Here is a 16,562-nt window from a genome sequence, read left to right on the forward strand (position 1 = left end):
TGTTATCTTTAGCTAGTTTTGGATTTGAAAACTTTTGTTCTAAGACTGACTTGTTTGATTTGGAAATGATTTCTTTGGTGTTTTGATTTGATTTCTTGTGATCACGTTTGATATTGGACCTGAAAGGATACTCAAGAAGTTTGAAAACTTTTTCTAGAAAGGCTTGTTTTGCTCTCTGGTTTTCTGAGTTTTGACCATGCGCTAAGCCAGAGACTAGATGCGCTAAAAAAAATTCTCAACGCACTAGAGAAAAGACTCCACTCACTACATTGCCCCCTGATACACGCTAACTGGTTTATAATTCTTTTGCCTTGGTTCAAAAAGGTCATGTGCCAATATGGGCCAGCAATGTGCTAACTGTTAAACCCTATGTGCTAAAGTTTGGCTTCCACGCGCTAAGCTGATGCTTCAACGTGCTAAACTATTTTCAAAACGCGCTACTTGAAACTACTAGAATTGGATTTCTATGAAGCACTAATGTTAAGACTTAATGCACTGAGGTGATGGTCTAATACTCTAAAAGATGGTCCCCACGCACTAAGAAGTTCCTCTTATGCGCTAAACTACCCTGATATATTTCGACTTGGTTAGTTTTCTGTGATTTTTGGAATTTTTAACACTTGTGATTTTGATGGATGATTTATTTTTGGATACTCAAGCTTACTAAGTCGAATACATAAAATCTTGATTACTTGGTTTGATATTCTCCTAATCTTGTTGGATGAAAGTCTTTCCTAAAGATAGTTGAAATGTTGATAACCATCTCAAAAGATGCTTTGTTGGATTTGGAAATCTTCTCCACTTTATGATTCTTCCTTGTTTGAATTGACTTTTGAGTTTGATTGTTGGATACTTTGCAAGATATTTTAACATTTGTGACAAGAATACATAGCACACATGAAGACAATGATCATCCTAATGCTAAACATTGAGTGTATATTCTTTTGAGGAGGTGTTCAAATCCTCGATGTTATCACTGGTTTGATTTACAACAAAAGACACATCAGATAAACTCTTTATTCAAAGGTCATTGACAATATCATAGCCCACTAGTCTCGATACTCTGTCAGCTCAAACAGCCTTGTCACCCCCTAGAGGGTGCCCATTTTTTTGCCTTTTGCCAGAAATTAACTCAAAGTGAATTGCTTCACAATTGAGTAGTTATCTTGGGAGATATATGGTGAGCGATCTTCGGGGCGGATTCTTCCCCACCCTTGCACTATGATATTACCAATGTTTGGCAACAGACTCGGTTCAAAGTTTCTAATGCTAAGGTTCTTAATCAGGCTTCCTGTTCAGCCGTTAGTGATAAACTCCCTTAGGAGGCTTCCCAACCTTTAGAACAAAGGCTTTATGTATCGCAAGGATACTGGGGGAAGGTTAATCGCTGCGCGCAACCGTTTGAAAAGGACTTTCGTCACTTTCCACTTTTGATTATAGTGGGTTGGAACACTTGGCATCAAAGTCGTTCCCCACTTAGGTCGTTCCCCTCACACTGGCCATAAATGGTTTTAAGAGTTGTTTTCAACCCCTCGAGAAGGCAGGCCTGCTAAAGGATTTATTGCTTGAAGTAAAGAAAGCTTTAAGAGTGGTCTGGATTTTTCCCACTTTCAAGAGAAGGCAAACAAGGTTCTTTTAAGCCTTCAAGACAATGATTTGCTAACTTCTATTTGGAGATGTTTCTCCAACAAGTATGATGTTCTTTTTAACCTCTCATAGCGAAGTGTGTATTTCCAAAACTTTTGTAAAACAAACCTGGTCAACAAAGTAAATCGTGATGTTTGGTCAACAAAATTAAAGTTGATAAGGGAAAACTTTCCCTCTTTGCCTTGCCCAAAATGAAGATGAGGTTCTTTTACTTTGCAAAAAAAATTAAGTGAATCCTTTTAAACACCAAAGGATGGTGAGGTTCTTTTTAAAACTTTTGCCAAAGTAAAGATTGTTGGTTCTTTTTATAGCTTCCAAAATGAAGTGTTTTTTCTCTAATCTTGCAAGAAAGCAAATATGAAGTTGTTGTTCTTTTTACCTTGCAATAAAGAAAAGATGAATTTTTATTTTAAAACACCAAAAAGGAAGGCATGAAGTTCATTTTATGCATCCAAATGAAAGGATGAGGTTTATTTTAACTTTTGCAAAAAGGAGAGTGAGTTCTTTTAACCAACTTTTGTTGAAAGAAAGTAAAAAAAGAAACATAAAGCCTCTAAACTAACTCCTTCCCCTGCACAAAAAATATTAGAACCTGTACATAGTCAATGATCAAATGTTAGTGTGGGCTTACACAAGCCTAAATTCTGATCTTGGTTACAAATTTTACAATCCTGATCCTGAAATGCCCTGAAATTTGACTAAGTCTGAAATTTGGAAGATCTTCCAAGAACTAGATTTTGCATTATAACTCCTAGAGGTCCAAAACCCCTCTCAAACATCCTGACAATATATATGGAATATAACTTAAAGTATAAGTTCTCTTTCTTATACTCAAATGTTATATTCCATATATATTATGCCTCCCACAAGCCTAATTTTTTACTCTGCTACAAAATTTTGCCTCTGCTAGCTCTGCGCGCTAAACTATTTCACAGATGCGCTAAGAAATGATATCTATGAGCTAAGAAAAAGAACTTATGTGCTATTATGTGCCCCCAATGGACGAATTTGTTTTCCCAATGCGCTATTCTATTTTTCTCCCATGCTGAAACCTACAGGAAACTATTAGGAATATGATGCGCTAAGGAAAAGACTTCACGCGCCATAGAATAGACTGCATGCGCTAAACAGTGAGCCGGATGTGCTATCTAACAGACCCGACGTGCCAAACTATTTTTCAGATGTGCTACTCTATTTTTCTCCCGTGTTGATACCTATAGGAAAAGATTAGTGGAAGTCATGTGCTAAAGAAAGGACGTCACGCACTAGAGTATAGACCCACGCGCTAAACAATAAGTGGGATGCGCTAGATTGTTAATCGGATGCGCTAGGGAATGTTTCCCATGTGCTAATTCCTATTTCCCATAGACCTGCAAAAGTGGTTAAATTCAAAAACTGATTTGATATATGGGGTCGAGCCCCACGGTGGGTGCCAGAAATGTATGCGGGAAAATCAGGTGGATAGAACTAAAAATGTGAAAAATGGAGTTCTAGGGAGACTTGTCCACACACCCACATGACTTCTTGGTGCAAGCTATGGAGTCATGAAGTATGGCTCAGCTTCCCAAGGTTGGTTCCATGGTTCTCTATGTCACAAGGTCCCTCAAACCAATGTTTTTGCTCTCAGATCATTGAGCAAAATGGTTTAGGGATGACAAATACAAGAACAAGGGATGCTTTTGTTGATTTTAAGTTGAGATGCATCCTAAGCTATGCATGATCCTATAAATGCAATAAACTAGTTATAAGATGACAGGGTTAGTAAACAAGACTATCCTAGCATACTATATTAGTCCCTGATTTAAACTAAATGATAAAGAAAGTACTCTAAACATGCATATTTAGATTAATTTCTATCTAAAAGAGAGGCTAAAATGATGAGCACAAAATGGTATGAAAGCTTGAATGTATTTGACCATAAGTATGATGCTAAAGACTTGGATGATGAAAATGGAGGAATGAGAGCTCTATTTATAGCAAAAATAGGGCAATGGATGGTCAGGATTGAAAGATATAATCAAGGGTTGAGTTTGAAAGTTGGGGATCCATGTTTGTAATTGGCACCAATGAAATGGTGACAAATGTCAACATAGGGTTGGGTTGAGAGAAGGGGTTGGAGACATTAAATGCCTAAGAAGACCTCATGGTTATCCTAGGGGGTAAGGGTCAAGCTTAAGTTAAGGTTACCCATTGGATTAAGCTTTTAATAAAGGATAAACTCTTGGGCAAATAATTAAGGGATAACCATGGTCAAAGCAATGAATGCTTGATGAGACCCTTGGGTTACATGGAGGTTAAGTTTAGAGAAAGTCTCTAATCATGCTAGAGGGTTGAGTTAACCATTAATGGTTTGGGAGACTTGGAAAATTAAGTGGTTGAAGCCTTTAAGGGTTTTCAAAGACTTTGAAGGTTTGAGAAGTGACCTCCCCTTGCTTAGGGATGTGACAAAGTTTAGGAGATGGGTTAGGCTAATTAGAAGTGATTTAGAAGAGTCTAGAAGGGGGTTAGGGATAGGGTTTAGGAGGCAAGTGGGAGATGTAGGATTTTGCAAGTGGATGGAGGGATTGTAGGTTTTAATTGAAATAAAATGAATTTACTTCAATTTGGTTGAAATTGGGAATTTGAATAAATTAGATTTATTCAATTTGGGGTGGACTATTAATTATATGTAAATTTAATTAAAGTAGCTAGAAAGGGATTTAATTAAATATATTGATTTATTTAATTAAATGATGCAAAAGGGGTTTAGTGAATTTAATTTAAATAAATTGATTAATTTACTTAATTAAATAGAGGAATATGAGTGATTCAATTAAATTTGATTTAATTAAATAGAGGAATGAACATAAAATATTCATTTGGGAATATGGTCATTTTTATACATCTACACCTAGCAATACATTTTATATGAGATCCAAGTCAAGAACTTGACAAACCACATCTTTTGTAACTAGTCCAACTCTGAGAGGCAAGGTGATTGTGCCTTTGGATGAACGCTCTTCATCATCATATGCCTTGATGGTAATTTTGTTTGTAGAATTCATAGCTTTATCAGAATATCCCAATTATTTAATAGTGCTCAATGTACAAATGTTTAGACCAACTCCTCCATCTATCGGGACTCACTTTATTCGATGTTTTTGTAGGAAGGCTTCAATGTGCAATGGTGCATTATTTGGCTGGCTCACAGAGGCGTCGTCAGCTTCTCTAAATGTGAGGGAGTGTGGAATAGAAAGGTATCCCACCATGGCTTGAAATGGGTCCACGTTTAGATCAGTAGGAATAGAAGTGTTTCTCAAGATTTTGTCAAGAATGGCTTTATGTGCAGGGGATATGCGTAAGAGCTCGAGGATTGAGAGGAGTGCAAGTGTTTTCCCTAACTATTCTACAAGGTCATACTCAGGTTTGGTTGATGAGGAAGCATAATTTTTAACTGGAGCACCTTGCAAAGTGACTTTACCTCGACGAGTTGTAACATTGCATTCAGAGGTAGGTTCGGAAGAACATCCAATTCCGTTTAGGACAATCTTGGGTCTTTGGGTAGAATTATCAAGTGTTTTGTCCTTGATGATAATGGTAGAGACATAATTTTCCATTGAAATGTGATTGATGGTTGAATCATAGTTATAAGATGCTCTAGTATAGTTGGTCTGCTCATCTATGGCTTTGACTTTCTCCTTGTCATGTTTTGGGAATGGTTCCTTAAACATTTCATGTTCTTGGTTAGATGAGTGTCCCCTAATCTCAATGTCACCTCTATCAATGAGATCTTGTATGATGTTCTTCAGTCGATGACAATTTCCTATTTTATGACCTTTCCTCTTATGAAATTTACAATACTCATCATCATTCCACCAATTTGGTTTAACCTTTGGCTCATATGGAGGCAAATCTGGAATCGTTATTATTTTGTTTGGCACTAGCTTTTTGAAAACTAACTCAAGTGGTTCTCCCAATGGACTATACTTCCTTTGTGACTTAGAAGTTGTTTGAGTATTCACTTGATTGTTTGTAAAGCTTGATCCAGAAAAAAACAATTTTGGGCTGCACTATATTGGCATCCTCAATGCCATCATTGACTATATTCTTGTTTTTATTCCAAAATCTTGGCTTGTCTTTTCCTTTATAGTCTTCTTTGTTTTCCTTGAATATTTTAATGACTCCTTGTTCAATTAGGACCTTCTTTGTTGCTAGGCCATTTTCAATGATGTCCTTGAAGGTGGACAAACAAGCTTTTCTTAAGTCATAAACAATTTCTCTGTGAACATTCTGGGTCAACATCTCTACCATTTGTTTTTGTGGGATTTCACAAGAGCATCTACTGGCTAGATTTCTCCATCTTTGTAAAAATGATGAAAAAGACTCTCCATCCTTTTGTTTGATGTTGCACAAAGTAGTGACTGATATGTTTGTCTCTATGTTGTATGAGAAATATTGGATAAATGCCTCTGCTAGATCACCCCAAGACTTAATTCTAGGTGGGAGTTGGGAGAACCATTCCATAGCTTGATCACCTAAGATCTGTGGGAATAATCTCATCAAATATGTCTCTTCTACTGCTACCTCAATGTAAGCTGTGAAAAATTGTCTTATATGTGCCTTGGGATCCCCTTTTCCTCTTTCCTTATCAAACTTAGGTGTCACAAAGTGTGTAGGAAATGGAGTTATTGGAATGCTTTTGTAAAATGGATAGGGACATATGTCTCTCATTGTGTAAGTTAGCTTCAATATATTTATGTCTTCCATTTTCTTTTGTAAGTCCTTGATTTGCTGTTCCAAATTGTTCTTAGGTGGAGATTGACTTCTTGAACCATATCCCATACCTGAGGCACCAGGTGGAGGAGGAGCATGTTGCATATATGGATGGTATTGATCATACACATGTTCATATGGAGGAGGTCTATAATGATGCTGCATATATGGACCACTTGGTATAGAGTCATGGTGAGGAATGGAATATCTGCTTTGTCCATGTATACCATACTCTACAAGCATGTCATGAGTTTGTTCTAATGTGTTGCCCCCAAATTTGATGTGGGGTTTCCTTGTGTCCAAATTTTGATCATGCCTTTGGATATCCAATTGCTTTGGTGGTTGATCCTTAGCATTGGTATGTGATTGAGTATATTTTTCTGTATAAGACTTCCATAATTGTCTGCGAAGGTAAGTGTCATATGCCTGACCATGTGTGTATGGGACCTCTGGTTTTTAAAACAAAGATGATGGTGATTCAGGCCCAAAATGTGGTCCTCTATTGCCTCCACTATTAGGCCTCCTTTGATCCATGTTAAGGTGAGGTTGTTGCAAAGTTTGATTTTCCATTATTTGAGACATGTCAAAATCATGAAGGATCTTGGCTCCACTTTGTGCCATCACTTGTAAGAAGTACTGTCTATCTCTCCTCATTATTTCCTCAACCAATTGATTGAAACAGGGATCCATAATGGAGTCTTCCACTTCTGCTGAATGTACTGAAATGTTGTCCATATTGTCATTGTGTGTATCATTATTGTTTATCGTGTCCATGTTCTCAACATTTGGAATGTTTCTATAGGCATCCATGTCAGGTAATGTGGTATGATCACATCATTATCATACTCATAGGAACTCATGTTTGCAGACTCTTGAGCCTCTTTTGCTTCTCTCCTAGATTTTTGGGAAAGGGTTTCAACCATGAACTAGGTCTTGAACAAGATGTGAGAGAGTAGATGAAAATGGAAAGAGTATGGAAGACCAAGAGTTGGATGGAATGTAAATGAATCTGAGGTGTACTTGCAATGTCCAAAGTGTAAGACCAAGTATGTATGTAGTAGAGTAGGTGTGGCTTCCAAAGAGATGATAGTTTCTCTTGATGAGGTAAGTTGACCTTGACTCTAAGTAAGACCAAATGAGACCCAGAGGTGATAGACCTTTATGAGGGACCACTTAGCAAAATGTTGTTGTATGTAGTGTGTTGACAAAGCAAGATGAGGACAAGCAAGTGACCTTTTGACTCAAGTTTAGACAAATGTGAATGTAATGCAAGATGTAAAGAAATGATGGACTTTGTGAGACCCAAAGATAGGTTGAATGCTAGATGAAAACCTGAAGAGATATCTTAGGAAGCTCGATAAGTCTGAAACTGATTGTTCTTGTTTGTTGGACTATAAATTTTTCCAATTCTGAACACAGATGTGCCTGTATACTTTACAGATGCGCTTGTATACTTTACATATGTGATTTAATGACATAGACATGGTTCTATCAGACACAGACATGTTTCTGAGATTTTATAAATCCAATGTAGCTCAAGAGAACACAAACACATTTCTGCCCTTCACAGACATGGTTAGATGACACAAACGCTATTCTATCACACACAGACGCGTTTCTGAAAACTTAGTGCAATTTTTCCAATTTTGTAAAGTTGTTTTGTTGTGACCAAATCTGAATTTTTGACTATTTTTTCATGACAAGAGGACTCAATGTTGATGAGGACTCAATGTTTGCAAGTGTTTAGACTCAAAATGACTCAAAAGAAAGTGTGTTTTTTGATGTAAAAATGTTTGGCATACAGTTGAAGACACAAAAGACACAATGTTTTTGATGTTTGATCTTGAATGTTTGAATGTTCAAAAGAAAACAAGAACAATTCCTATGGTTGGCCAAGACAATAGTTGTTGATCCCACATGGGGTTTCCCCTGAGGCTACGCTATTTAGAACGAATACTTAGATTCTTGACCCCACTGGCTCCACCCTCGACACTCACTTCTCCAAGGCAGCCAAGCATCAGTCCCCATGAAAACTCCTCATGGCAAACTTTGTATCTCTACTAAGAACCGCATGTGTGTGGGTCGCTCTAGAGGTCTGACCTCCTGACCCAACTACTAGAAGGATTTTGTCTTTCTAAAACAAAAAGCTGCTAGTAAGGGCATCCGCTTGTGTGGCCATACATGCAGCACTTTCAGCTCTGTAAATATAGGAGGCTCCTAGCCAGTAGGGGTTACTCCCTATAAATGATCAAATAAATTTGATCAAACGGGTTTATGGGGAGACATAGTGTCGGTATGAACTAATAAGCACACGTTACCCATGGTTTTCACCATGGATACAGTTATTTATAGTGGTTCAGAAGAGGTGGGTTTTTATTGCTACCACTTGGGTCATTCTCTACTCACTAGTAGTCATAATGACCACAGGAGGAGAGAGGCCCTCTAAAGATGAAACAAAAAGAGCCTATTGCCCAAGACACAAAAGACACTAGTTCAATTTTAGTGTACCAATTGAAGTGTTCGCTAGTTTATGAAACAAGGAACATAATAAAGATCAAAAACCCTTGCCAAGGTCCTGTAACAAATATCTGTTAGTAGTTTGGATTGTTTCAAATGATCACCCCTTCCTGCAAGCACACAAGTTAGGTAAATTTTAGATCCAAAAGACTTTGTGAAATAGGTGCCTTCGACAAAAAGATTTTTCTTTCAAGACAAGGTGCACCAAATTCGTTAGCTAGATCAGAAGATGTTAGCTCAATATAGATTAGATCTGAAATCCAAATGACAAAAAACTGAATCACAAGAAACCAAAATGAAAAAGATGAATCACAAACAGAATTATCACTAACACAAACGCTACATAAATATGCAAACACGCCTAGATTTGATATAGACGTGCCTTCTAGACACAGGCGCACCTAGAGAAAATAGACGTGGCTGAATGCTTCACAGATGTGATTAGGGAACATAGACGTTGCAGTGTTATCTGCAAAGAAAATTAAAAATACTGTCGAAGATGCAGATGCGATCCCAAATGTCACAGACACGGTAGAAAATGAAAAACGCGATCTCAAAATGCACAAACGCGAAAATGTCAAAATGTTTTCGGAAATGTCAGATCTACAACTTTAAAAACACAAATCTGCAACAAAAAATGTTAAATGCAAAAAAGGACAAGAGTCCCACTCGGCATGCCAAAATGTTTATGGTGAAGTGGATAAAAACAATATTGAAAGACTAAATAGATTCAACCACAAAACCCTAGCCTAACAACAACAAAGGTCCACCTTAACATATGAAGATTACCTAAGACAATGCCAATCAAATAAAATCACAAATATTATACCATCACATGTCCAATAGGGTTTGGATCTCCATTCTTCCTATCTCCATTGATCTTGCTTAATATATTTGCTCTCAGATTTTATGTGTGCACAAGAGCTCAACAAAGAATGGAAATATGGTTGCAAGTAGGCTTGATCGCATATGAAAGTTTGAAAGTGTAGTTGGTTTCAAACATCGATTAGAATGATTAGCTGATTTGTCAAGGGTTGATAATGGAGGAAGCATCTCCTTATATAGAAGACACTATAAGAAATGGAGAGATAAGATTGAGAGGTGTAAAAGATAAATGGTCGGCTATGATTAGAGGGTAGGTAGAGGAAATAAGAAAATAATGAAAGGGTAGGTAATGTAGGAATTAAGAGATGAATGACATGTATCATAGGTAGAAAAGGCTAATGAATTAATTAAATAAATAAAGACTTATTTAATTAATACAAGAAGTGGGATCAATTAAATAAATAAGTGTATTTATTTAATTTAGGAAAAAGGACAATTTAAATAATAAAGGTATTTATTTAAATGAGAAATAAGGCTAGAAGAGGATAAATTAATTAATTAAATAAATAAATATTCATTTAATTAATAGAAGAATTAGGCTTAAAATAATTAAATAAATTAAAATATTTATTTAATTAGACAAGACAATTTTAGGTGTCTACGATTGGATGTTGGATGAACTATTGATAAACTTAGGAAAGATTAAAGGTGAAAAGAAAGGAACTTTTTGGTATGGCAACTTAATTGTCTATTTAATGTTATTTTTCATAAATGACTCCTAGTTTTGGGAAGAGGCAGTGACCATTTGACATCCCGGTAGGGAGGCAACTGAAATAGTCAATTTATTCATTGGGCAACCAGAGAGATGATAAAGTTTGGGGTATTTTAAGGCACTTCAAAAAGCTATGAAAGCTAGAGAAAGGGTTCCTAAGTACATTGTTGAAAGATACTCAATTGACATATGCTTCATGGTGAAGAAAGATGAAACACTCATGGAAGCGGTCAAGCCCCAGAAGATCTGGATTGAGGAAATGGGATATGAAGTTGATACACATATTTTAGATGCCTATGCAAAAATGTTAATTGATGCACCAATAGATGAATCTATTAAAACTTTTGGTATTGCAAATCAAATGACACAAGAGTTTGAAACTGAGTTCAACCGAAAGAAGAGAGAGAAGAAGGAAGAAAAAGAAAGCAAGTTTCTGGAAATGTTTTCTCAGGACATCAAAACATTGATTGATGTTGTCCCGGAGAAAGGTAGAAAGAGAAAAGAAACAGAAATGATTATTGAACCCGTTATAGTAGAATCTACATTTGAAGATGACACACCATTGGCATTCAAAAGGGTATTAGGGAAGAAAGATGAGGAGACTAAGGTAGAGGTTAAGAAGAAACCGGTCAATAAAGTTACATTCAAGTTACTGACACAGAAGAGAGCACCAAAAGAAACATCCTCTACCCCATCTAGTACTACAAGAAAGAAGAAGATGGACAACACTAATCTAGCACTTGTCACTGGTAATGTAGCTACTATTCCACCTATGACTTGTGTAGAGTTAGTTGATGAAATTACTAAAGATGATATGTTAAAGAATGTACAATTATATTATGGGCATTTGGATAATGTTGAATAGAGAGAAGTAGAGGAAGCAATTTTGTTATATTTGGATATTTATAAGAAAGCCTTGATAGAAATTAAAAATCAAATACTGAAAGAATTGTATGATATGTAGATGCTAGGAGATTATCAACAATACAAGAAGACAAGCATATAAAGATACAAGAATTGTTATATGTTTGTGTTTCTATTGCTCCATAAGAAATGAATAAAACACTTAAGGTTTTAGATAGAAAAATATTTAACAACAAACATAGAATAATAATTCTTATGTGAGAAGGGTAAATGAAATAATCAAGGAGACCCACAAGGCATGGGTTAAGTTCTTTGAAGAGAACTGTGGTTTTAATACTTCACCGAAATAAAAAAATAGATACTACAAACATCCCGGTTGAAGGAAAAGGAAAGGATATTATGGGTACTTCACCCTCAATTTTCAAAAACATTAAGGTAGTGGAAATTAAGCCACTGGTAGATACAAATGTAAAAACAATGTTGAGATACCGGTAAATACAGAGTGTAAAGGTTCATAATGTACATGATACTAATGTTGAGGACAATAGTCCTCCAGCTATAAATGTACAGGATAAGGATGTAGTTCCTAGGGAGGAACCAACAACTGGTGATACTGCACCAAGTGGCAAAGCCACTGGTGTAAGTGAGGAGGCTACAAAGGATAAATCATCAAAGGAGAAAAAAGAGGAATCTGGTAGGGAAATAGTAGTGAGTCCATCATTCCTATCAATTGACACCTCATAGGTTGAAAAGAAAATCATAACCGAGATGAGATCCATTGAACTCATGATGATGGTTGCATAGAAATTGATGGAGGGATCTATGGATAAAAGGATTATTGATCAATCTGTCACTGTTTTACATAAACTAGTTCTGAAGTTCAAGTTTGACAGGGAAGCGAGCCCATTCGGTAAGCTTAAGACAATCAAAGAACATATTTCAGAGGATTTTCAATCCTTACAATAGATTTCAAACCAGCAAGCACTGGAAAGGTTCACATAGGTTAAAAGAGCTACATTTTATCAAATGATTTCAATTTGAGAGAAAGGAAATCAATAAAAAATTAAAATTGATAGATAATTCTTTGAAGCAGTGTACAAATATTTACAGAGTATGTTGTAACATAGATGTTCTTACATTTAATTTGGATAAGAAGATTAAGGAATTTTAGGAGATAATTGCAAATATAGAAAATTCTTTTGATGGATTGAATTCATTGACTACATCCATTGATGGTCAAATTTTGGTTTTGGAAGCCCAATTTTTTTCTCTTGAGAAAGAAAAAGAAAAAATCATAAGGAGAGCTAGAAGTCTTAGAGGTTTGGTGAGTCCCTAGTTGGATTCACTCAGTGTACATAAGAAGGAGTGTATAGATATGGTTGGTAAGCCCACATCGACAAAGTTAAATGAGAGACTCCTTTGCCCATATGATAAATGGACTTGTATCTATTTCTAGCACCTTCAAATCTAGTTGGGATACTTATCTTGAGCTATTGGAGAAGGCATATCCAGATATTTTCAAACATATTAAGTTCTGGTAAGGAATTTTTGGGATATTCATTGTACAATATCTCTCATTCTTTGTCACAATTTTGGATTTTTGGTACTCTTTTTGGAAATTTGATGGCATTGATGTCAAAGGGGGAGAGATATATATGTGAAAAATAAAAGAGGGAGTTGCATACATTAGAGGGAGTATAGATGGAAAATTATGGAAGTATGGAGTATTTTGTATTGATGGATATTCAGCTCAGGGAGAGCAGGCTCAGGATGAAACTGATAGTTGAAACCAAGATCATTTTTCACATGAGTGTTGCCATCAATGTCAAGGGGGGAGATTGTTGGAAATTGACACTCAATTGGTTGGTTTCACTATTTTTTCATTGATGGCACCATGACATGTTTTTCTAGCTTCATATTTTGGTTCAGTTGTGTACCAACACTGACACAGATAGGATGGAAGGAATTCTCAGGTTACCAGAAATACAGACCAACATAGTTTAGAATAAGGTTATTGGTATTGGAGGCTGACATCTCTTGGATCTGGCATCGACAATTGATTTTGATTTTCATGTATTTATGTTATCTATCTGACATGTATATTATTATTGTAATTATCTTAGCCAACATAAGGCACGATAAATTGTAAAGGGTATATAAGATAATAGGTTAGATCATTTTGATATGGTTATCATGTGAATATGTATTAGGAGGGAAATAATAAAGGAGATGCGAAATATATATGAGAGATCATGTATGTGAGGATATTTATGTAAAGGGGTTATTCCAATAAAGGGTTAAGGGTTTTAGACTGGAACAAACATAGCTTAACCATAACTGTATTCAGGCATATAATGTGCTATCTTAGCAGTTCATTCACTTCTCTTGATTGTTGTCTGGATTTATATGTAGTCAGTGAGACTACTTTTATGATTGAGCAGTGTGCTCTAGGTTGTAAGCCTTCCTACAAGTGTAGCGCCCTTATATTTTATAATATCTCTTCATATGGCTAGTGAATTGATATTGTGGGTCACAAATCCCACCGTGGTTTTTCCTGTTTGAGGTTTTCCACATATAATTCTATGTGTTATGATATTAATTTATGTGATTGGCTTATTGGTTTCTTTACTTCTTTCAATTCTATATGTACCGGTATACCAGTTGGTGTATGCATGTTTTAATAAGGTTAAAATTGATCATTCTGGTAGAACACTGAGAACACTAATTCACCCCCCCTCCCTCTCAGTGTTCTTGGATTCCAACAAAGAGGACCTAGAAGAAATCTTGTTTCCAAGTCTTATTTGTCTTGGAGAAGCCAATTAATTATTATTTATGATAAGATCTTTCTATGCTTCATTATCATGTAAGGATTTAATCATATATTTGATAACAAGAACTATCAATAATTTCTAGGATCCTCTATCTCTAATCATCAATATTTCTCAAGACAACACCATTCCCATTTAGCTATTTTTTATTTTAATGTTTTATGTTTTCCATCAAACCATACAATATGATTTTTTTTAAATATCATCTTCCTTATCTAAATGACATCATCTTCTTTGGGTTTTTCTTTTGGGATAATATTCTTGTAGATTTCTCTAGCATTTTAAATTCAAAGACTATCTCCATCTAAGGTAAATAGCTGCTTATAGAAGTTAAGGAATTGATCTTTCACTTCCCTTAGGTCATATATGTGCCAATTCTCTAACTAGATATTACCATCATGTTCTCTTTGACCAATTTCTCTTTAATATATCTAAATAAAATTTTGAGTAAAGTCTATCTCTATTACTAAGTGAGTTGATTTTTTTATCTTACCCTAGAACCTTGTGCCTTAGTATTGATGAATAATGATGAAAAAAATATACCCTAACTGGTACTGAGAGGGGGGTGAATCAGTACATACAAAAACTTCTCCACAACTTATCAAGTTAAAACAATGCTAACCAGTTGTCTTCATTACTGATCTTAACCATGTCAATACCGGTTAAACACAGTAAGACTACATACAACATAAACAGGTAAAACTGAATACTTCAAATTCATTCAATACTTGATAACTACTTCATCCATAAACATATGCATGTAGTATATCAGCAATACCATAACCATTAGCTCTGCATGCACAAATACTTAAACAAAGAATACTTAATCATCACATGAAAATGCACAACTCATTACACACAAATTTTTTCACATGGAAACCCAAATGGGAAAAACCACGGTGGGGATGAATACCCACAAGCTTGTTTTGAACTCTTCTCAAGCTCTCTCTGTTAGGAGCCTAGTCCGGTTAAAGACTTTATGGTAAGGTTCTTCTAGGAACCAATCTTGTTAAAGATCACATGATTAAGGGATTGCTATATACCCTGTTAAAGGTTGAAACCATGTTAAAGTTTACCTTTCTAGAGGATTTAAAGAACTCAATGAACTTGAGTGACCTAGTTCAAGGATTTACAGTAAGCCTATTAAAGCTACTCGACAAAGGGATTTTCCTTCTATTTTACTGATTAGAAGACAACATGTAAAACTCTGATCGGATAACAATACTATATGCTAAGGTACATCCTTTTCAGTTCCTCTACTATGCAATCACACTCTGCACTTTTCTCTCACTGGTCTGACAAGTATCTCATCGCTTGGATACATACACAAATTTTTCTAATAACTTACAATAACAAACATCATCAACCTTATAGACAACAATTAGGTCGGTAGCATAAACCTTAAACCCTAAGCATTTAGGTTTACAATTATAGGCGGTCCAATCCTAACCGTCCAAACACTTTTCATAGAATGAAACAATCTCAAACAAATCACAAGTCATCCTGCATCATCCATTATTCACCGCACATAGAAATCAGTAACCCATCACGCTTTCTTCTCATACCACTAAGAGGAATGTTCATTCTTGAGGTAGACATTTAATGTAGTCGATCTTCACATGCAAGATCCTCAAAGAAATCCTTTACGTGCACAAAACTGACATAACATCTCTATATCATCCTCATCTCTTCGCTAACTTGTCACATAATACCAGAGGTTGCATCACACAAGCTATATTGCCAAACAAGAAACCTTAGAGCTGCGACTACCAAATGGTAGTCACACTTAGTGAAACCCTGACACCGGTTCACTACATCTCTTCCGACTGGTTCATCAATAACAATTGCTTCCAATCTTCATACCAGTTGACCTATACTTATTGACATCAATGACAACATACATTATTATCAAATCATCATGTGGTAACATACCAGTTCATCAAATGCCAACAAGCATCTCGCACCCGCTTCAAGGAGTTTTTGATAAGGATCAAATTCTCATTCACCTCAAGGTTCTTTGGGCCACTCTAGAGGTTAGATTAAAAACTTAAAAGTTGTTATTATAAATTTTATTTAGTCTTCCTATTAACCATAGTTTTCTTCTTACTATTATACCTGCTAACAGTGAGAGGCGAGAGTGTATATTAATTCTATGGGAATCTAGTTAAGACTGAGATTGGGTTTGAATTAGTATTAACCGTAATCAAAACTTTAAACTTCAAATCAAATTAATAGTAGATCTGAAATTATTCAACACATATCCCAACTCTTTTATCAAATCTTATAACCTCTTTATCAGATCATAACATTTATTTCTCTCTTATGCAAACTCATTAATTAAATTATTCACCACACCA

Source organism: Cryptomeria japonica, chromosome 5 (genome assembly GCF_030272615.1).
Source record: "Cryptomeria japonica chromosome 5, Sugi_1.0, whole genome shotgun sequence".
Classification (NCBI taxonomy): domain Eukaryota; kingdom Viridiplantae; phylum Streptophyta; class Pinopsida; order Cupressales; family Cupressaceae; genus Cryptomeria; species Cryptomeria japonica.